Here is an 8,547-nt window from a genome sequence, read left to right as displayed (position 1 = left end):
ACCTTGGCCCTGCGCCCACAGCCTGGTGAGCCTTGAAGGACGATAAATTGGGCTGAGAGTAGGGTGCATGGGAATCCCAGTCGCAGAGAGACTAAGGGGGTGAGCGGTGAGCTCTCGTGGCACCATACTGCTTCCCAGGAGCTGAAGACGTTTCCAAGTCAAGGAGTATTAACTACTAGCAGCTGAAGCAACACTGTTTGGCGCCAAGGTCTTTGGCGGTAGAACACGATCGGGCTGGGTTAGGTGGTACTTGGCACTTCCACTGCCTAACAAGGCTCTCCCCCATACCTGCTCTGGCCTGTGGCAGAGCACCCACAGCTACCTTACCTGGCTGCCCTCCTGCTGCAGAGGGGAAAGGATAAATAACTCAAACTTGGGACTACTTGTTCAACTTCAATTGCCAGAGCCCTGAATGAATGAACAGCTCATTTAAAGGCTCCAGACCTTCCACTGCGGCTGCTACTGGATCCTGATTGTACCACATGCATTACTCTCTAACCTTTACAACCATGTAAGACAAGAACTGCTATTGCCTCTGTTTGCAGATACAGAGACATCCTTAGAAAGAATAAATGATTGCGTAAAATGGCCAGGTGTACTTTCCCCACAACTGGAGTTCTTTCCATGATGGAGATCAGCAGGTAACTTAAGCAATCAAGTGCAGAGTCTGGATTTGAACCCGGGACTGTCTGTTTCCATTACATCAAGAACTCAAGAATGGGAAAGGGAAATATTTTTGCCTTCTTTGGCCCTAAATTCCAGTTCTCTCTGAACTTAAACTTATGAGAGTTGGTATGATTCACAGGATTGGACAGGAGCCAACACAGAGCTGCATCTCATGTCTTCTCAACATTAAGCCTAGATTCAAGTGGAGCTAGAACAGCAAGATTCTACTGTTTGAATACACATCAACTAAAGACAGCCTTCTTGAAGGACTTGAGAACCAGCACATATGCTGAATGCCTACTGTGTTAAATTCGTGAAGATATTAATCATTGCAGCCTGGTAGGGAAGGTATTCGGAGAAGGCAATGGCAAGCCACTCCAGTACTCTTGCCTAGAAAACCCCACGGATGGAGGAGCCTGGTAGGCTGCAGTCCATGGGGTCGCTAAGTGTCGGACACGACTGAGCGACTTCACTTTCACTTTTCACTTTCACACATTGGAGAAGGAAATGGCAACCCACTCCAGTGTTCTTGCCTGGAGAATCCCAGGGACGGGGGAGCCTGGTGGGCTTCCGTCTATGGGGTCACACAGAGTCGGACACGACTGAAGTGACTTAGCAGCAGCAGCAGCAGCAGGGAAGGTATTCTCCAGCCACAGGGCACACCACATGCCCCGCCTACCCCATCCCCTCCCCTCAGAGAAGTAGGCTCTTCAATGGGATGCCAAGCTAGGGCTTACACAGGCTCTGTGGCGGCCCAGTGCTATAGGCACAAGCTCAGATCACCTGTCTGAACCACTCTGAGTGTTTCCAGTGGAAAATGGAGACAACCCTTGTGTTCTAGAAGCAGATCCTCTAACCTGCACAAGGGCTGTAAAGATAGAGCGGAGTTTGAGGCTTGAGTTTTCCGAATCTGCTTGTGCTGCTTTGGTGCCTTCATGCCACCCCTCCTTTTCAGCTCCTGCTATTCCTGTAGTGCCTGGTGTCAAGTACAGGCTTTGGGTTTAGATCTGGGTTCAAATCCCAGCTGGGTTCAAATGAAGATATTACCTATACCTCACAGAATGTCTAAATGAAATGAGAAGATGGAAGTACAGGACTCTACAGCCTTTGGCACATGGTCGTTCCGTTCCGTTCCGTTCAGTCACTCAGTCGTGTCCGACTCTTTGCGACCCCGTGAACTGTAGCCTACCAGGCTTCTCCGTCCATGGGATTCTCCAGGCAAGAATACTGGAGTGGGTTACCATTTCCTTCTCCAGGGGATCTTCCCGACCCAGGGATCGAACCCAGGTCTCCCGCATTGGAGGCAGACGCTTTAACCTCTGAGCCACCATGGAAGCCCATGGTCAGCATTCCATAAATGGCAGCTGATATTATTACAGAACTATCACTGAGATCTGACTAAACATCCAGAAATATTATTAAAGCAAGAAGGACAAGTGGCAAGAATTAAACAGAAACCTCCACATGGCCCTGGGTAAGTGTCTTCTAATTCAAAGCAATACAAAACAAGAAAACTCAAAAGAGGGGAGGAGTAAGATGTACACGGGGCAGAGAGAGCTGGGAATGAAGGACTAGAAGGCTCTCAAGATGGAGCTGATGTGGACAAAGAGGCAATCAGGACCAAGGTAAGGGGAGATAAAATGGTGTTACATTAATTCATCATCAGAGAAGAAAATAACTCCTCTTACACAAAACCTCAAGATCTTTCCTTATTAAGTAGCAGAGTGAGTACTGATCTATGGCAGCAGCTTAATTTTCTGGACATTTAGATATCAAATTGCATGGTGGTTTCTGTATATATGGATTCCATCTGAAGGATCTTGATAACAAACATCAAAGGACAAGCAGGGAATGATGAAAAAAACCACAGGGCAAGTCAGGTACAGAAAAAGTCTTCTGGGCTCCTGTAACATTTCATGCAAACTCTTTATTATTGGACTTTTCTTGCTGAATATTATGTTTCTCATCTCTTTCCCCCTGGATTGTAAACCCTCCAGGGCAAGGACCTCATCTCATGTTCTGTGAGGCCCCTTTCTAGCCCTAAAATAGCATCATTGTAGTAGGCAGAATGAACCACCAAGGATGTCCATACACTAATCCCTAGAGCCTGTGAACAGTTACATTGTATGACAAAAAGGACTTTGCAGATGTGTTTTAAAGTTATAGACCTTAAAATAGGGAGATTATCCTGGGTTAACCAGATGATTCTAACCTAATCACATGAGCTCTTAATAGCAGAGAACTTTTCCTGGCTGGAGGTAGGAGGTGAGGCAGAAGGGGAGATCAGAGAGACCTGAAATGCAAGGACTTGACTAGCTTCAGAGATGAAGGGAATTTAGGCAGCCTCTAGAAGCTGAGAACAATCCCAGGCTGCCAGCACAGATACAGGTATTTCAGTTCCACAGCAACATGCAGCCAAATTCTGCCAACATCCCGAATGAGCATGGAAGCAGATCCTCTCCCAGAACCTCCAGATGAGAGCTCAGGGGAGCAAACACCTTGGCTTCTGCCTGATGAAACCTAGAGCAGAGAAACCAGCTGAACCCACCCAGACTTCTGAGCTACAGAATTGTGGGATAATAAATGTGTCAATGGTAATGTGTCACAGTAGCAATAAAAAACTGACACAAACAGAACTAAAACTGGTTCATACTACAACAGCATTCCCACACCTCATTTCACTTAATCTTCCCAAGCATGATGGGATTATTGTCCCCTTTTATTCCTAAAATTTCCCAATTTTAGGAAATTGATGCTCAGCGGGGATAAGTAACTTGCTCAGGTGACCAGCTAATGAGTATGAACTTGAGCCAGAATTCAAACTTAGGCCTTCAGGTCCCAACTCCAGTGAGAGTTGTCTCTTACACTGCAGCTACCATTTGATGGCTTTCAGATTCTACTAACTAAAGCTAAATAAAATGCAAACTTAAAAAAAAGGACAAACAAAAAGTGAGGCTACTTTTACACTGTGAAAACTTAAAAGCCTCTGAATACTCATTTCTTTCTGTTTCTTCTGAAGATATCTAAGGGTTCAGTTCAGTTCAGTTCAGTCGCTCAGTCGTATCCGACTCTCCGCGACCCCATGTAAATATAAAAACTTGTCAAAGTCTTCTTTCTGATACATAGAAGAAATATTTTAATAAATGAGAAGAGGAGAAATCCTCAAAAGAGTGACTGTCAATAAAATATTATCTCCCATTCAGATGCTTTTTCTGCCACTGTTAAGGTACATCTTCCATAATGAAATGCTCTGATTTGCCAGATTTGTTTAGGAACTTCTCTGTGGTTGGAGCTTTCAGTCCTTTCGTGACCAGTTTTTACTGTCAGGAAATTCAACTGATTCTGTCTGAAATTTCCCTTCTATATTTCTTCCCATTATTTCTAATAAGTAAGCAAAATAATCTCCTCCCCTTTGGTCTTTCCATCTTTCAAATATTTGTGAACTGTTATCACGCCCTGCCTTTGGATATCGTTTTGCCAAGTGGAAGGCTCCTTTCAGTCTGCCTAAGTCAACCTTTCTCTTATACGGCTCTGCCTTCCTGTCTGAAATTCTTTTCCATATATTCCTGTTCTAAATGAGGTGTTTCATCTTGAACCAAGTGTTCTGTATACTACAGAAGGTGCCATATTCTTAAAGGTGAATTATACAATAACTTGCAAGGAAAAAGAAAACTTACTGTTTGGTAGTTGGTTAGGAAACTGTAGCACTTACTGCTTCTCTGCTTGCAATTTAAATAAACAGCAGACTACAATGAATTTCCCCCTGTTTTACATAAAAGTTTATGGCCACAAATCCAGGACCCAAAAGGTCAAGCATTTATTACATGCTGCTGAAAACAGCACTGTGAATATTTACAAAGTATTTAAATGACTATTAATAGAATAGATAGACTAAATGGACACCACTTCTTGCAATAAGTTTTGGATGTGTTACATTTAAAAAAATATTTCTCCAAGAAGTCTGGCTAAAGTTCCATACCAGATTAAACTTCCTGCCAAATGGAATCAGACGCCACATTTCTTAAGGGCCAGAAATCTGGCCCAATATTCTCTGTTCTTACCAAGAACTAAAGAGCCATTTGTTTGCAGCAGTCTCCAGATAGATATTAATACTGGACCTTTCCAATAGATTTTGTAACTCTCTATTGAGAAAAACTCTAAAATTTGGCCAGACATGGCTCTGGTTCCTGATAGCACTTAAATCTTTGAGGACCCTTATTAGCTATGTAGTAGTATACCCCAAATTCCTAATTCATATCAGTGTGTTCTCTAAACAAACTCAACCCCACAGAGTAAGTTACACAGAGGTACAATCTGGCTGATTACCTTCTTTTCCCTAGTCAATAAGATCAAGCAACTTCTTTGTGTTCAAAAAGCAACCATGCCATGGACAGCTAGAACCATAATCTTTGGCTGAAATGAAAACCTTCTGAAAGTCTAAATAATCCTATATTCATTCACTGAGTTACAAAGACTATTAAATTTTCATGAATTTTGAGAATGTAAAGATGAGAAATGAAAACTTCCCCCAATCTTGAAGTCAGCTGATTATCTGAACTCAAAGGATTATCATAAAAGGTTCCAATGAATAAATTCCTTCATGTTAAAAAAATTTCTCAGATAACATTAGGCACCATCCACTGAGTTACCTGACATTTTACAGCTACAGTTGCTAATCCTCACAACCAGCAAGGCAGGCATTATTATTCCTGTTTTACAGAGTGAGACACAAGCTCAGAATCATTACCACCTCAAGGAAGGTCCCAATGTTTAAGTGTCAGTGCGTGCATGCTCAGTCACAAACATGCCGGACTCTTTGTGATGCTATAGACTATGTAGCCCGCCAGGTTCCTCTGTCCATGGGATTCTCTCAGCAAGAATACTGGATTGGGTTGCCATGCCTTCCTCCAAGGGATCTTCCTGACCCAGGGATCAAACCCATGTCTCCCGTCTCCTGTACTGCAGGCAGATTCTTTACCTCTGAGCCACCGTGGAAGCCCTAAATGCCAGAGTTAGGACCAGAACACTCATCTGCTAGGCCTCAAGTTTTCCCACCATACCAGGCTGCTCTAAATGTATTATTTTCTGAAATAATTGAAATAATTTCTGAAGTTTAACTGCTAAAGTTAATTACAGGATTTAATTTCATATTTCTTTTTTCCAGGGTAACACATGAAGAAAACAGAAGGATTTTATGTTTATATGTGACTGAACCTTTTACAAGGTATTTTACAGTTTTCAAAGAACTTTAATGGATTGTTTTCTCTTCTTCATTTGTTTGAGAAACCTTTACTGATGCTTACTCTGGTAGACATAGTATTAATACTAGAGACAGAGATGAATAACAGAGTTTCTACTTTCAAGGTGTTCACAATCTAATGAGACTATTTTTTAAAACGTGAACATTGCCCACATTGTGCAGAAGAGGAAACTTGAGTCTGGCAAGGCTTAAAGCCTTGTCCTAACTTAGCTTCCTAGAGAAGGAAATGGCAACCCACTCCAGTATTCTTGCTTGGAAAATCCCAGGGAAAGAGGAGCCTGGTGGGCTACAGTCCATGGGGTCGCAAGAGTCAGACATGATTTAGCAACTAAACCACTACCACCACCAACTTAGTTTCCAGGAGGCAGACAGACTCTGATCTGAGATTCCTCTGATCACACCTCTGTGACTCCTCCACCCTCACCTCCACACTCAACTTCCTAATCATGCTCTCCATTATTGTTCTTCTATACATGCAGCAAGGATTACAGAAATCTGAGATCTTGAATTCATCTGGACAGGTATGGCAACAAGACTAAAGATTTTAATGTACACGGAACCCGCTGAGCCACTTTGTTTTATAAACATGTACTAAAACTACAAATAAACTGACTTTTCTGATTACTTCAGGCTGCTTCAATCTTAAATTGAAAGGCTATCCTGAGAAGCTACAAGTATTTTCAAAGAAAGAGCCGGATAAGTCCGGCTGAAGAAGAATTTTTAATGTTCTCTGTCATCATCCGGGCAGTGGAAGGTCATTGTCATAGAGAATGCACTTCTATGATGAGGTTCCTATCTTCAAAAATGCCCCCTGTGAATATAAAATTGTTTTTCAGCTTATCTCATTCATTCGCTTAATGACAGTAAGCCAAGGCTTTGTGCCGGGAGTGTCAAATGGATGTATGAAATGCAGTCTCTGCCCTTAAGGAACTCTCTGTTCAGTGGGAAACAAATTCCTACAAAGGAATGATTACAGCCCTGGGGGGTTTTCTGTTTGCTTGCTTGCTTTGTGGGTTTGTGTGTGTGTGTGGCAAAGAGGGACAACTCCATGAAAGCTAAGACACGAAAAGAATGAAAAGGAATTTGCCAAGTGGATAAGGTGGGGGACAAGAGGGAGAGAATGGTGAGGGTGGGCACAGAAAGCAGCTCGTGCAAGATGACCTAATCTAGAACTAAAAGTATTAGCTAATGTGCTTGCTCTTTATTAATCACTTGGAAACTGAACATATCACTACCCAATGGAACTTTTTTGTTCTTATTATTCGTAGCTCTTCATGAAACCAGTTCTAATCTAGCACTGAAACTGATTTTACAGTAATCACCAGTGACTTCCATGTTGCCAAGTTTAATCCAGTAGACATTTTTTAGATAGCATCCTGATCTGCCTGCATAGGACACAGTTGACAATTGCCACTTTTAGGCTATACTCTCTTCCTGAGAAATTTTCCTCCACCTCTTCAGTCCCTCATTCTCATCCCCCTTGACAGATCCTCCTCCTCGACCTGATCTCTAAAAGCTGAAGTTCCTCGAGGCTTCATCTAACCCTCCTTCTCCCCTTCCCAGGTAATACCATCCATTCCTGTGGCTTTACACACCACCCAGTGTTCAAGACCTCCAAATGTGCATCTACAAGCTGACCTTGCCTCTGAGCTCCAGTCTCAAAAATCCAGCTGCCTCCTTGGTGTCTCTACCAGGAAATATTTTCAGGCACCTCAAAGTTAACAACAAGTTTAAAACTGGAGCTTATTATTTCAACCACTCCCTAAAATCTGCTGTCCCTTTGTCATTGCAGTCACGACCCACCATTCACCTGGCCAGTCACTGGAAATCATTCTTCCCCCTACATCCGGTCACCAAGTTTCATCAGCTCTACATCTGCCTACTTTTGCACATCTACCAAGACCTCCACCACTGACGCCGCAGTCCAGGACACTGTCTTCTTCCACCTTCCACTCTCCAACCCTGTAGCCCAGTACATTCTCCTCACAGCAGGTACAGTGACAGTTTAAGTCATTTCATTCCCCTACTGAGAGCCCTTGGGTTATGGTCATCAGTTCCTTCAGAAATAGTTCAACTCCATTCCCTTCTTCTGGTACATGGTAAGATTGTGAAGTTAGGAGCATGTGACATTATTTGGACAATGAAATGGGAGCAAAGTGATAAGCATCATTTAAAGGTAGTTTTAAGAGTCAACACATACTTCAGCTGTTTTACTTCCTTGGTCCTGACAATCCCAGTGCTCCAGACAGAAGCAGCTGCTCCACTGGACTGGGTTCTAGACAGGATATGATGGCAAAGCAGATATATAGCATGAGTGAGAAATAAATATATGTAACGCTACACCTTCAAAAGCTTCCAAATGCACAAAGAATGAAACACAAATGGCTTACTTTAATGAACAAATGCCCATATAGCTGGCTCCTGTGTGTCTATCTAACATCATCTTGGAGCTGTCCTTCCAGGTCACTATATTCCACTCACATTGGCCCTCTTGCAATGTCCAGAACAAGCCAAGCATCTTTCATCGTTTCCTGAATGGTTCTTTGCATGGTTCATTCCTCACCCTGTAGATCTCAACTTAAATATTACCTCTTCAGAGATGTCTCCCTCAACCACTGTCT

General features: G+C 42.8%; 1 long non-coding RNA gene across 1 annotated transcript; it reads left to right on the top strand.

Annotated features, from left to right (window-relative positions):
* Positions 1 to 1,827: 1,827 nt before the first annotated feature.
* On the top strand, positions 1,828 to 8,072 carry LOC129540925 (uncharacterized). Its single transcript, XR_008682733.2, has 3 exons — positions 1,828 to 2,140; positions 5,831 to 5,890; positions 7,719 to 8,072. It is a non-coding gene; the product is annotated as an uncharacterized LOC129540925 (long non-coding RNA).
* Positions 8,073 to 8,547: the final 475 nt, after the last annotated feature.

Source organism: Moschus berezovskii, chromosome 4 (assembly GCF_049115385.1).
Source record: "Moschus berezovskii isolate FMDL1 chromosome 4, NW_MosBer_1.0, whole genome shotgun sequence".
In the NCBI taxonomy this organism is placed as follows: domain Eukaryota; kingdom Metazoa; phylum Chordata; class Mammalia; order Artiodactyla; family Moschidae; genus Moschus; species Moschus berezovskii.
The sequence above is the reverse complement of the archived record's forward strand: the minus strand, read 5'-3'. Positions and strand labels throughout refer to the sequence as shown.